This window comes from Podarcis melisellensis (assembly GCF_964234715.1).
Source record: "Podarcis melisellensis genome assembly, chromosome: 14".
Lineage (NCBI taxonomy): Eukaryota > Metazoa > Chordata > Lepidosauria > Squamata > Lacertidae > Podarcis > Podarcis melisellensis.
Window position 1 is genome coordinate 31,145,145 of NC_138546.1, and position 13,934 is coordinate 31,159,078.

Genomic DNA, 13,934 nt, shown 5'->3' on the forward strand with positions numbered 1-13,934 from the left:
TTTACAATATAAAAATACAAACATAGTACATAAGATAGTAACAAACACAACCAACAACACCCCCACCTCCCCAGCCCAGAGGATATAAATTATATGTCTTTTTAGATGCCTTCAGATCACCTTCCCCTTTCATTTTTCCTACTGTGACACATTTTCGCCTGAATTGCAATAGCCCACATGGCATAGACCCAGACCATAACTCCTTGGAGACAGAGCCCTCCATCACCTGCAGCTTCCCGGAGATGGTTCCATTCCCTTGTCCATCCTATGTGGGTCTATGGACACAAGAGCTTCAAGGAGAGACCTATACCACCAGACTCTGTTGGCTACTCCACAGACTCCTCAGGCAGAACTCAGAGGTGAGATTGCTACAGCTAGAAGCCCCATTATTGCAAAGAAGGCAACAGCACCAGGTCAGGTGCTGGCCAGGATGCAGAACTCAGGCAGTGGGGCTGTTGGACCTCCACTAAACAACTACCTAGCATTCCTATAAAACAGCCAGTCGCTCCAGGAACTTGCTGAGACAACTTGGATGCCTGGCCTCAGCTGCAAGTGTGCTGTCCATGGTGCTGAACTCACAACTCTGACTCTTGCCTTGCCTTGCTGTCCACCCTGCCAGGAATTTCTGACCTCCCCTTGCTGGGTCTGTCGCCACACCTCAGCAGTGCACATGCCTGCAGATCCTATTGCCACCATCAACCGCAGACCTGCCAGACTAGTCCGACCCACTCATACATAGGAAGGTCACTGTCTTCCTCTCTGAAGTCCACAAACAGGACCCAAGCACAACAGCACTCTGCTCACCTGTAATTCCTGGCAAATGGCATTCTGCCTCCAACAGTGGGTGTAAAATGTAGCCATTGCAGCTAGTAGTCATTGACAGACTTACACTCCATCAGTTTGCCTGCTATGACTAAGGTAAAGGGACTCCTGACCATTAGGTCCAGTCATGACCGACTCTGGGGTTGCGGCGCTCATCTCACTTTATTGGCTGAGGGAGCCGGCGTACAGCTTCCGGGTCATGTGGCCAGCAAGACTAAGTCACTTCTGGCGAACCAGAGCAGCGCACGGAAACGCCATTTACCTTCCTGTCGGAGCGATACCTATTTATTTACTTGCACTTTGACGTGCTTTCGAACTGCTAGGTGGGCAGGAGCAGGGACCGAGCAAATGGAGCTCACCCCGTCACAGGGATTCAAACCGCCGACCTTCTGATTGGCAAGTCCTAGGCTCTGTGGTTTAACCCACAGCGCCACCCACGTCCCTATCTGCTGTGACATCCTAAATACTGGATTGCAGAAACTGCCAACTTTACTGCCCCTGCTCCCCTGCTTTTTAACCACAGACTTGTACAAAGAAAACTGGCAAACAAAGAATTTCCTGGCATGGAGCTGAATTGATGGGGGAGGAAAGGTCTGCCTTCTTTGTCGCTGCGCACTAGACTGCTGTTAAGAGCACTAGAGCAGAGCTGGGAAGGAAAGGTGGCAACCTCTCTTCAGCACATCTAATATGTGGTCATGAGGCACACTGAGCTTTGGAGAGTTGCCGATCCCGGCTGGGGAAGAGGGATGATTTGTTCCCCTTTTGCTCCCCTCCTGAGTTCAATCTTTTTAGAGTACCCTACTGATCTAGTGTCATTTAGGAGTGAAGAGGAACCATCGTCGCAGAGCACATAGAAAAGACGGATGATGTGTAATGTGCCATCAGACGCTAAGAATGCCGGCATGCCGAAATTGCTTTCAGGAAGATTGTGTGTGTGTCAGCGGGGCCGCCACATGCAATGGAAATGCAGGGTCATACCCTATTAAAAATAAAAGCAGAGAAGTTATTATTTTATTTAATGGAATGGCAACGCTCGCCTCGTCTTCCTAACGGGCTGGGGGAGTTGATTAAAATGCGGGAGAGGAAAGAGAGTGGAACAATTGGGCCATTAAAATGGAGGAAGAGCAAAAAGCCTCCAATTTTCATTAATCCCTTTGGTGACAAATTGTCGAATTTTATTCCTTTGCAAGGGCAAGAACAAAAAGTGTTGTGCAATTTCTGGTTTCACACACACACACATGCACACACACACACACAGAGAGAGAGAGAGAGAGAGAGAGAGAGAGAGAGAGAGAGAGAGAACAGTGAGTAACCAGTATTTGATAGTGACAGGTATGAGAACATAAGAGGAGCCGTGTTGGTTAGAAGACGGTGCTGCAAACACCAAGGTTGCAGGTTCGATCCCTGTGTGAGACGGCTGCCGATTCCCGTATTGCAGGGAGTTGGACTATGACACTCGGGGTCCCTCCCAACTCTATGATTCTGTGAAATGTGGCTGGGTACTCTTGCCTGATCCACCTTCCGGAACATCTCATTTAAGTGGGAGCAGAACTGAGCCCTGGGGGCGTTCCACCTCATCTAGAAGATGTAAATTCCCAAAGACAGAAGAAGTGCACCCCCTCACTCAATTCCTCCTGGAGGAGCATCTTTATCATACGAAATGACTCCAGGATTGAGGCTTCTCTGAGAAGCTGCTCTTAGACTGCAGATGGAAAACTGGGATTTGCACGGAGTCACAGATGGCACACTCCCCCCCTCCGCCTCCACTATAATTCATAAAATGGCGCCATTTCTGCCATTTCCCTGCACCTTCTATTCATAGATTGTACATAGGATAACAGCAGAGGTGCGTATTGAGAGGGGAGGATCACAAACTAAAACTGTCCCCTAATGCCAAGGGCCACACTTCTGGGATACCTGGGTGGGGCCTGAAGCAAAGGTGGACAGACCATTGAATGCAAATGTTACCTTTGAACACCAGGCTAGTTTCTACATGCACTTGCCCAGGCCTCTCTGTCCTCTGTCCAGGTGAGCATGAGGTCAAGGACACCTACCTGCTTGGCAAATGCACACAAGGAGGGGGTGGAGCAGGGCAGGTGAGGGGTGTGGCCTGCAGGGAAGGGGCGTGGCTGGAAAGAGGTGTGGGCAGTGACCCAAAAGCCAGATGGACAGAACTGGAGGGTGACATTCAGCCGCTGGGTCTCAGGTCCCCCACTCCTCTCCTAATGGGAGCATGTTTTGCCCTGAGTTCCCTGGGAAGAGGGACTGAGTGTTAAAGCACTCTGAGAATCGAAGCTCTGTGAGGGGATCAGGCAACTCCTAACCACTCTCATTGGCCTTAACAAACTACTGTTTCCAGGATTCTTAGGCAGAAGCCATGACTCTTTTAAAATGGGGTGGTGATGCTTTGGTTACTATGTTTTATACTTGATCAGAAACGACCGTATTTTCCGCCCTATAGGACGCACTTTTCCCCCTCCAAAAATGAAGGGGAAATCTGTGTGCGTCCTATGGGGCGAATACAGGCTTTTGCTGAAGCTTGGAGAGCGAGAGGGGTCGGTGCGCACCGACCCCTCTCACTCTCCAGGCTTCAGGAAACTATCAGCAAACCTGGGGAGCCCGTGGAGTTCCCACAGGGCTCCCCACGCTGCGGATAGCAGCCTGCCACCCGGCGCGCAGGGCGCCCTGAAGCAAAGCGCCCCGTGCGCCGGGCAGACATCCGCAGCCTGGGGAGCCCTGTGGGAGTTCCCGCAGCGCTCCCCACGATGCGGATAACAGCCTGCCGCCCGGCGTGCAGGGCGCCCTGAAGCAGAGCGCCCCGCGCGCCGGACAGACATCCACAGCGTGGGGAGCCCTGCGGGAGTTTCCGCAGGACTCCCAAGGCTGCGGATAGCAGCCTGCTGCACAGAGTGCGGGGCGCCCTGAAGCAGAGCGCCCCGCGCTTCGGGCAGACATCGGCCAGCCCCACAAGCTCGGAGGACAGCGGGGGAGCGCAGCGCCACCACCCCGCTGTTCCCCGACCTGGTTTTTTTGGGGGAGAATACAGGGGGGGAAATTTCCTTTATTTCCCCCCAAAAAAACTAGGTGCGTCCTATGGGACGAAAAATACGGTACCTTTGGGAAGCTTCTGACAGCTTGTGGGCTGTATTCAACCATTTTTCATTTATATCCTGTCTTCCCCCAACTCCAAAGGAGCTCAAGGCGGCAAACAGAGTTCTCCTTTTCATTCAACACCCACAACAACGCTGTGAGGTAAGTTAGGCTGAGAGGCAATGACTGGCCAAACATTACTCAGTGTACATTGTGGCTGAGGGGGGATTTGAGTCCTAGATTCCCAGGTCCTAGTCCTATACAGTGGTACCTCGGGTTACATACACTTCAGCTTACATATGCTTCAGGTTACAGACTCCGCTAACCCAGAAATAGTGCTTCAGGTTAAGAACTTTGTTTCAGGATAAGAACAGCACGGCGGCGGCGCGGCGGCAGCAGGAGGCCCCATTAGCTAAAGTGGTGCTTCAGGTTAAGAACAGTTTCAGGTTAAGAACGGACCTCCGGAATGAATTAAGTACTTAACCCGAGGTACCACTGTACTCTAACCACTAAGCCACATTGACTCTCACAAAAACGAATTGATTGTTTTTTAACCCATTGAAATGAATGAACCCAAGTCAGCCAATAGCCTCTACTCTTAAATGTTCTTTGAATGCAACCATATAAACAGATGGAGCGGGAATGTAATGGCAAGTGTATGATAACCAGACAATATTGTTTCAGAATCTGGGCTAGGTCAGCTTTGGCTTTGCCTGAAGCCGCAGGAACACTCCTTACATGAAACAGAATGTCTTTCTCCTATCGTTGCCTGTGTAGCCATAACTTGGTGCTTGATGGATGCTAGGCACAGAGGCAGAAGTGTGTGCTCAGATTCCAACAGCTGCGTGTGCCGAGTTAGTAAGTTTAAAATTCACACAGCTATATCTTCAGGGAGAGGGGGTGCGGGGTGGAACGAAACGATTTTATTTTTGTTTTTAAATCTGCCATAACGCAGCTGGTGGCATCAAATTGTCATTAAAACATGGTATTTAAGATGATTTAATGGGTTGATTGCCAAGCAAGAACCACAGCAGTTTACGCAAACTACTGAGCATGAAAAAAGATGTAAGTATTTAAGTGGCATTCAGCGGGGGAGGGGGGAGAGAGAAGGAAGGGAAAAGGATCGTTCTTAGAGAAGAAACGCACAAACAAAACTTGTAATGTGTGTGGATTTCTGGGATGTTATTCCTCTTCTCCACCCCACTAGCAACATTTATATGTTATAGCTGGTCATAAGCAGAGTAACTATTCCCCCCAAAAGATTCTAAAACACAAATATTTAACCAGGTTTCAGCTTTGCAGTGAAGATGTCAAACCATACTTTAAAAAGAAAAAATGTACTTGGGAATATTCTGGTGATGGCAATTAAAATGTAATCTACATGATGAAGGAACATGATGCTATGCAGGGGGCAGAGGAGGTTTTAGGGCAGGCATAGGCAAACTCGGCCCTCCAGATGTTTTGGGACTACAGTTCCCATCATCCCTGACCACTGGTCCTGTTAGCTAGGGATGATGGGAGTTGTAGTCCCAAAACATCTGGAGGGCTGAGTTTGCCTATGCCTATTTTAGGGTCTTGTGACCAGTGCTGCCATACTATATGCTGCACTGCAGGGGGCGCCACAACAATGCTGTAGAGTGGAACATGAGAGGCAGGGGAGCACCAAATTTTTGTATCACATGGGGCGCCCCTGAAATTTGAGACCCCAATGTCTGCCACTTAGTGATATCCAACAAAGTGCTTCAGCTAGCACAAAGATTTCTGCTTGTGCAACAAAACTTCTCCTCCAATTTTGCCTCCTCTGCTCCCCCCCCACACCCTCCTAAAATCTGCTCTGGAGGGTTGGAGGTACACCCAGAATAGATTGAGGGGCATGAGGAGAGGAGAGGGAGGGAAGATTGTATAGTACTGCCAAATGTCATTACGCTAGCTGAAGCACTTTGCTGGATATCACCCACGGTAACATCAGGCCAAAGGGCAGCGTCTTGCCCCAGGGAGCCTACAGTATCAATTTTGATAGTGGGGAAGACAAGATCTGAAGGAGAATTGAGAGAGGTGCAAGAGTTTCACAACATAGAATCACAAAGTTGGAGGGGAACCTGAGAATCATCTAGTGCATGGGTAGGCAAACTAAGGCCCAGGGGCTGGATCCAGCCCAATCGCCTTCTAAATCCAGCCCGCAGGTGGTCTGGGAATCAGCGTGTTTTTACATGAATAGAATGTGCCCTTTTATTTAAAATGTATCTCTGGGTTATTTGTGGGGCATAGGAATTCCTTCATTATTATTATTTTCAAAATATAGTCTGGCACAAGGTCTGAGGGACAGTGGGCCAGCCCCCTGCTGAAGAAGTTTGCTGACCCCGATAGTCCAACCCCCTGTAATGAAGGAATATGCAGCTGTCACATACAGGGATCAAACCTACATCCTTGACATTATCAGCACCATGCTCTCCTAATCAAATAAGGAACAAAAACAGTAACTCACGTCAGCCTCAGCCAGAACAGCAAATGGTCAGCGATGACAGGCATTGCAGTACAACAGGAGTTGGAGGGTCACAGGTTCACTATCTCTCCCCAATGCCATGAAATTTGTAAAAGGTCTTCTTCTGGATGTATGTTACCCTCACAGAGTTGACCCAAGACATATATGTTATTTATTCCATTATAATTGGATATACAGTAGTACCTCGGGTTAAGTACTTAATTCATTCCGGAGGTCCGTTCTTAACCTGAAACTGTTCTTAACCTGAAGCACCACTTTAACTAATGGGGCCTCCAGCTGCCACCGGGCTGCCGGAGCACAATTTCTGTTCTCATCCTGAAGCAAAGTTTTTAACCTGAGGTACTATTTCTGGGTTAGCGGAGTCTGTAACCTGAAGCGTATGTAACCCGAAGTACCACTGTAACCACATACAAAAATATCAGAAACGACAAAGGGGGGCATGTGTCAGGGACTGGACAGAGGAGGAATGGTGGAGACCTCGTCCCCCTCCTGAACCTTCCAGAGAAGAGGAAGACAATATAGATTTACAATATAGGTTTGAGGAAGGTCACGGTTCAGAGGTAGATGAGGGGCAAAGTTGGGAAATAATGGAAGACGAGGAGGGGGAAGCAGAGCTGTAACAGCTGGCTGACACATTATCATTAGAAAGCATTCCAGACCTCCCTTCTCCCAGAAACCGGTGAGCATTGAAAGTAGGAGAGCAAAGGGCTCGGAGGCAAATGGCCCTAAGTGGCCACCGTGAGGTGGGTGGTGCTGTTGACAATTGAGGAGAGAAGGGGGGTGGAGATTCCTCGTAGCAACGCCATTACTCCAAAAGGCCTCTCTCTGTGAATATTGAATAACAGACTTCAGTAAGAGCTTTCCCTGTCTATCTATTCCTGTCAGCCTACCATGGAGCGATCAGATTCCCATCATCTAACCACCATGTAAGCTTTGTGCATGTAAATCAGGATGAATGCTGTATAAGAAACCATCTTACAGAATTTGCACTTCTTCAGATATTGCAGTGCAGTTCTTTAGAAGGTGTACATAAATGCATACAACAAGGTGAAGTGTCCATAAAAATGCACGTATTGGTAAAAAAAAAGCATATATAAATGCATTATATTAAGGGAAATTGCTCTGAAAAAAGTGGAGACGTTAGGGTAAACCTCATACAAAAAGATGTTTGTTGGGATAAATTTCTAATAAAAAGGTTGATGAATTTTCTAAGGCATTTAAATAAAAGTGCAAACTGATGTGGAAATGTGAAGAGCTGAGAAACGCCCAAATGGCCCTAGTCACAGCCTATCCTTACAATCAGTATTTCCATTTTGGTCTGAAAAGCATTACTTCCACATGCGCTCAGCTTTCCATGCTGGCTTCTCCTTGGTTATGAGGACCGGACTGCAGATGGGAATAGGATTTTGATTACACCGGAAAATGCATTTGAACCTAGGATGACCCTCTGCATTCATGCTATGAATTAGTCCATCTATATTCATTAACTTATGTGGTTTTTTTTGGGGGGGGGAGTTTAAGCCAGAAACAAATTATGCACATGAGGTGTTAACATACACAATCCACCTGGTGGAAGCTGAGATGCAGTTTGGATGGAGAAGGCTGTGTGGCGTGTCTTGCATCTTGTTCTATTCATGGTCTCCTTTTTAAAAAAAATGAATAAACTGGCGATTCTTGCGTTATATGTGGTGGAAGGGGGGGGGGGGCTAAATTTTATTTTTAAGAAAGAGGTGGGGAAGCTTTTTCATCCCAAGACCCACACTCCTTTCTGGGCAACTTCCTGACGCTCACGTACTAATGGTGTGCAGGACCAGAGGTGAAAGTGGATGGAACCATTGATGTAAATGTTACCTTCACACAGTAAGCTAGTTTCTAAACACACACACACACACACACACACACACACACACACACACACTGTCCGCCAGCCAGCCAAGAGACATTATTGGAGTTCAAGGACCTCTTTGAGCCAGGCAAAAACACTCTACATGCAAAAAAAAGAAGAAGAAGAAGAAGAGCCTGCTGAATCAGGCCAATGGCCCATCTTGTCCAGCAACTTTTTCTCACAGCGACCACCCAGATCCCTGTGGGGAAACCTAAAAGCAGGACCTCAGCACAAGAGCACTCTTCCCTTCTGAGTTCTACCAGGAACTGGTACAGTGGTGCCTCGGGTTACATATGCTTCAGGTTACATACGCTTCAGGTTACAGACTCCGCTAACCCAGATATAGTACCTCAGGTTAAGAACTTTGCTTCAGGATGAGAACAGAAATCGTGCGGCAGCAGCAGCGCAGTAGCAGCGGGAGGCCCCATTAGCTAAAGTGGTGCTTCAGGTTAAGAACAGTTTCAGGTTAATAACAGACCTCCAGAACGAATTAAGTTCTGAACCCGAGGTACCACTGTATTCAGAACAGTTATTGCCTCTGAGCATAACCATCATGGCTTGTAGCCACTGATCATCTTCTCCATTAATTTATCCAATCCTCTTTTAAAGCCATCTAGGTTGGTGGCAATTGTTGTCTCCTGTGAGACTGAGTTCCATAGGTCAACTGCGCTATGTGAAGAAGTGCTTTCTTTTGTCTGTGCAGAATCTTCCAATATTCAGCTTCATTGGGTGCCTGTGGGGCCTAGTGTCATTAGAGAGGGAGAAGAACTTTTCTCCGTCCTCTTTCTTCCTGCCATGCATAATTGTATAAAAGTCACTCACCTCACTTCTCGCTTGCCTTTTCTCTAAACTAAAGATTCCCAGACCCTGCAAGCTTTCCTCATGGGGGAGTTACTCTATCTGCTGGATCATCTGAGTTGCCCTTTCCTGAACATTTCTCAGCTCTGCAGTATCCTTTTTGAGGTGAGGCAACCAGAACGGTACACAGAATTCCATCATGGATTTGCATAATGGCATCTCTATGCAAAGCAGGACCAGTGTGGAGCATGACATGGTGAGAATTCTAAAGGCCAGCAAGAGACCCCTTGAGGGCCATATTTGGCCCCCAGGCCTGAAATTCCCCACTCCTCTTTTAGAGAAGCCTCTCTTCCACATGGTTTCAGTGACAAAAGGTTTAAAAAGGTAAAGGGACCCCTGACCATTAGGTCCAGTCGTGACTGACTCTGGGGTTGCGGCGCTCATCTCGCTTTATTGGCCGAGGGAGCCGGCATACAGCATCCGGGTCATGTGGCCAGCATGACTAAGCTGCTTCTGGCGAACCAGAGCAGCGCACGGAAACGCCATTTACCTTCCCGCCGGAGTGGTACCTATTTATCTACTTGCACTGGTGTGTTTTCGAACTGCTAGGTTGGCAGGAGCAGGGACCGAGCAACGGGAGCTCATCCCGTCGTGCGGATTCGAACCGCCAACCTTCTGATCAGCAGTCAAAAGGCTTACCTCCTTCGCAAAACCCTAAATGTGTCAGAACCCACTCAACAGCCTTCTTGATCAACTATCAAAAGAGAGGTGGTTCTGTCTCTCAAAAGAAGAGAAAAAGGAAAGAGTTCTGACATGATAGCAAGGGGTCGTCTATTAATAAGTGGTCAGCAGTGACAATATTTCTTCTTCTCTGAAAAGAAAAAAAGAAACCTTACAAGGGGGTGGGGAGCATTGGAATATTGGCTCATACTTCTCCATTGGCGTTCCCTGAAAAGCTTTGATTAGTTTTCTTAAAAGACTACACACTCCATAATTTGAAGCAAGAGGTTAATGGTGTTATTACAACTATTATCCCTTTTAAAATTGTTATCCTCTTGTTTTTCCCGTCTGTATTACCTTCACCTTTCGGTGAACCCATTTTCCCAGCTGTTTCTTTCTGCCGTAAAGTTTGCCAAACACCATCCCAGGAAAGAATAAATGGAGTGTTTTATCAGTTAAGCCTAAGGGAATTTGCAGATTCCCGTAACCCAAGCCATACAGAGAGATTAGAACAAAAATGTATTTAAAAAGAAAAGATGACCACAGTTGAAATATAGTCTCCTCCAAGTGAATAGGTGAAATGAATTGGAAAAAGCTCTTCTTGTTCAGGAAATTTAAAAGATTGGATATCACAGTGAATAAATGGCAAGTTCACATGATGGATGTTTACAAGGAAATCTAATTCATCCATCTAATTTGCCCGTCGTTATTAGAAATTTGTAAAATGTCCATCATTACGGAAGGCTGGAAGTGATGTGCTGGGAGAGGGGAGAATGTCATTGACTGCATTGCTTCCCCTCCAAATGCCAAACTTTATTTCTCCCATAGGAATGAATGGCAGCTATTCACAAATGGGGAAAGATAGGAAAAAGCTTGAGGTCACAGGCACCATTAAAGTGGGGCTTAAACCTGCTTCTGGTGATCCCAGTGTCTGGCATGAGAAGCAAGTTTTGTTCTCTCTCTGGAGCTTATTTTTGTGCTGCTGAAATCTCGCCCACCCCTCTATTGTGAGAGGCGGGGGCTGTTGTTTCGTTATTTTTGCTTTAACTACATATTTGCATTTTTATCTCGTGAACCGCCCTGAGATCTTTTGTTGAAAGGCAGTATATTAATAATAAAATTAAAATAAAATATTTGCATTGCCCCATTCCCTCTCTTCCCCCCACACACATGATTTTAGAGTTTAAATGGATATTGGAGTTGTAGGAGAGTGGCAAACAGAGAGTGAAGGCATTTGTATCAGAAGCTCTGAGGGTTAGACTGGATGACCGGCAAAGTCCCCTTCCAACTCAGTGACTTCAGGATTCTAAGACTGGGTTCTTAGGAAAGGGTCTGCTAAAGTGGTCGAACCCATTGGACAGGATGTTATTTTAAATGCCCTGGGGCAGAACTCCTGAGAAATGATTGCTGCTTTGGTGCTTCAAGGATGAGGTGGGGCTTGTGGGACTCACATTCTCCCAATGCCAAAGCGCTCTCCCAAGCTTTGCTCTGCAGCCTCCTTGAGTGTTTTCTGCCTGGCTGGAACTCTGATCATGTAATTTGCTTGCCTGGTTTGAGGACACAAAGAGATGTGTAAGTGGGTCTGTAGAAACAAGACTACTGTAAAATCTACAGTGGTACTTCGGGTTAAGTACTTAATTCATTCCAGAGGTCCGTTCTTAACCTGAAGGACTGCTTTAGCTAAAGGGGCCTCCTGCTGCTGCCGCGCCGCCAGAGCACAATTTCTGTCCTCATCCTGAGGCAAAGTTCTTAACCTGAGGTACTATTTCTGAGTTAGCGGAGTCTGTAACCTTAAGCGTATGTAACCTGAAGTGTATGTAACCCGAGGTACCACTGTACTTCTATTGCTCCAACTTCTTTTGCCTCCCACCCTGCTCACCATGGACATGTGGTCCCCAGCAGGTTGCCCAGGAAGGAATATTGTGAATAACCCAAATATGACAACACACAAATAAAGAAGAAGGAGAAGAGGAGGAGGAGGAGTTTGGATTTGATATCCCACTTTATCACTACCCTAAGGAGTCTCAAAGCTGCTAACATTCTCCTTTCCCTTCCTCCCCCACAACAAAAACTCTGTGAGGTGAGTGAGGCTGAGAGACTTCAGAGAAGTGTGACTGGCCCAAGGTCACCCATCAGCTGCATGTGAAGGAGCGGGAAATTGAACCCGGTTCACCAGATTACGAGTCTACTGCTCTTAACCACTATACCACACTGGCTCCTACTAAACCAACCTCCAGTGACCTCCTTCCAAAGGGAAACAAACACAGGCAAGCTCTGCACCCCTGAAAAGATGGCAAACTTAGAACCACTTCTCAGCATAGGCCCTCTTCCCCCATATACAATGTTGTGAGCTTTTGTTGTGTGCTGTCGTCCGTTCCCATAACCTTGCATTGACATTGGGGTGAAGGTACCGAAGGGGCACCGGGTGGGAGCTCTTGTTCTCTATGTTCTATATTTGGCTCAGCTTTTGTCCCAGGAGCTCAAAGAACAAACACCTGGCACGATTAAAACGGGCACAGTTAAGTTCCCCAGACACTCACTCAATATTTGTCTTTCAAGAAACAAATCAAAACACCGGGTACTGCATGCCACTCAACAACAGCATAATCTTTTGATATTAGCACAATGCTGATGAGCAGATACCCGGTGCTCTGGGCATGCTGTGTTTGCCCTGACTTTTGAAAATGGTACCTCTTGCCTGCTGCAATCAGAGGTCACCTTACTTCTCTGAGAAAAGCATGGCCAGCCTTTTAGAGATCACTCAAGGTGCTGGAGGAGACTCTTGAGAGTCCCATGGACTGCAAGAAGATCAAACCTCTCCATTCTGAAGGAAATCAGCCCTGAGTGCTCACTGGAAGGACAAATCATGAAGCTGAGGCTCCAATGCTTTGGCCACCTCATGAGAAGAGAAGACTCCCTGGAAAAGACCCTGATGTTGGGAAAGATGGAGGGCCCAAGGAGAAGGGGACGACAGAGGACGAGATGGTTGGACAATGTTTTCATAGTTACTAACATGAGTTTGGCCAAACTGCGGGAGGCAGTGGAAGACAGGAATACCTGGTGTGCTCTGGTCCATGGAGTCACGAAGAGTTGGACACAACTAAGCGACTAAACAACAACAACAACAAGGGAACATAAGGAGCAGCATTCTAAGTGTCATGGGGACAAATGTCTGTGGGATGGACGTTGCAGCAAGAGCACCTTCTCCTGCCCTAGATGTTGCCACCAGCTCTCCTCCTGGATCTGATCTGGGGGTGGAAGATGGGATCTACACAATTCACAACACTCTTCATGAATTCTAAAAAGTCAATGAGACCAGTCTTCTCTTTGCAGAAGCATTCTTCCATACACTCCTTCCATATTGTCCTTCCATACACTCAATAATGCTATATTTAATTAGGCTTTCCACCAATTTCCCTGGACTTTAATTGAATCCCTTTAAAAAAAAAAAAGTTCTATCACCACTAAGTTCCTCAGAGTACCATCCTGAAAAGTCAGTTCAGGCAAAGAGATTTTCCATGCATCTTCCACAATGAAGATAGACACAAATTGTTCATTCACTTTATTTCTGTAGCCTCCTTTTTCGCCTTTAAAAGGTAAAGGATGCCTGACAGTTAAGTCCAGTTGCAGATGACTGGGGTTGCGGCGCTCATCTCGCTTTACAGGCCAAGGGAGCCAGCGTTTGTACACAGACAGTTTTCCCGGGTCATGTGGCCAGCAACAGAACACCTAACCCAGAGCAGTGTACGGAAACGCTGTTTACCTTCCCGCCGGGGTGGTACCTATTTATCTACTTGCACTTTGGGGCATGCTTTCGAACTGCTAGGTTGGCAGGACACTTGTCACCTTGCTAAATAGTTTCTCGCTTCTGATGTGTGTGTGTGTGTGCCCAAATGCGATTTAAAAGGATATATATATATCCTTTTTAATCGCATTTGGGCAAGACTTCCTTTTCTGATGGCTTGCCTGAAATAGCTTCCTTGACTCTACTCATTAACCACATTGGCATCCTCTTTGACTTGGTATCATCTTTCATGATCTGTGGCATACATTCTAGTTGAGCTTCAATTATTGTGGTTTTGAATAATCTCACAATGTTCCGGAGAAATTTAACCC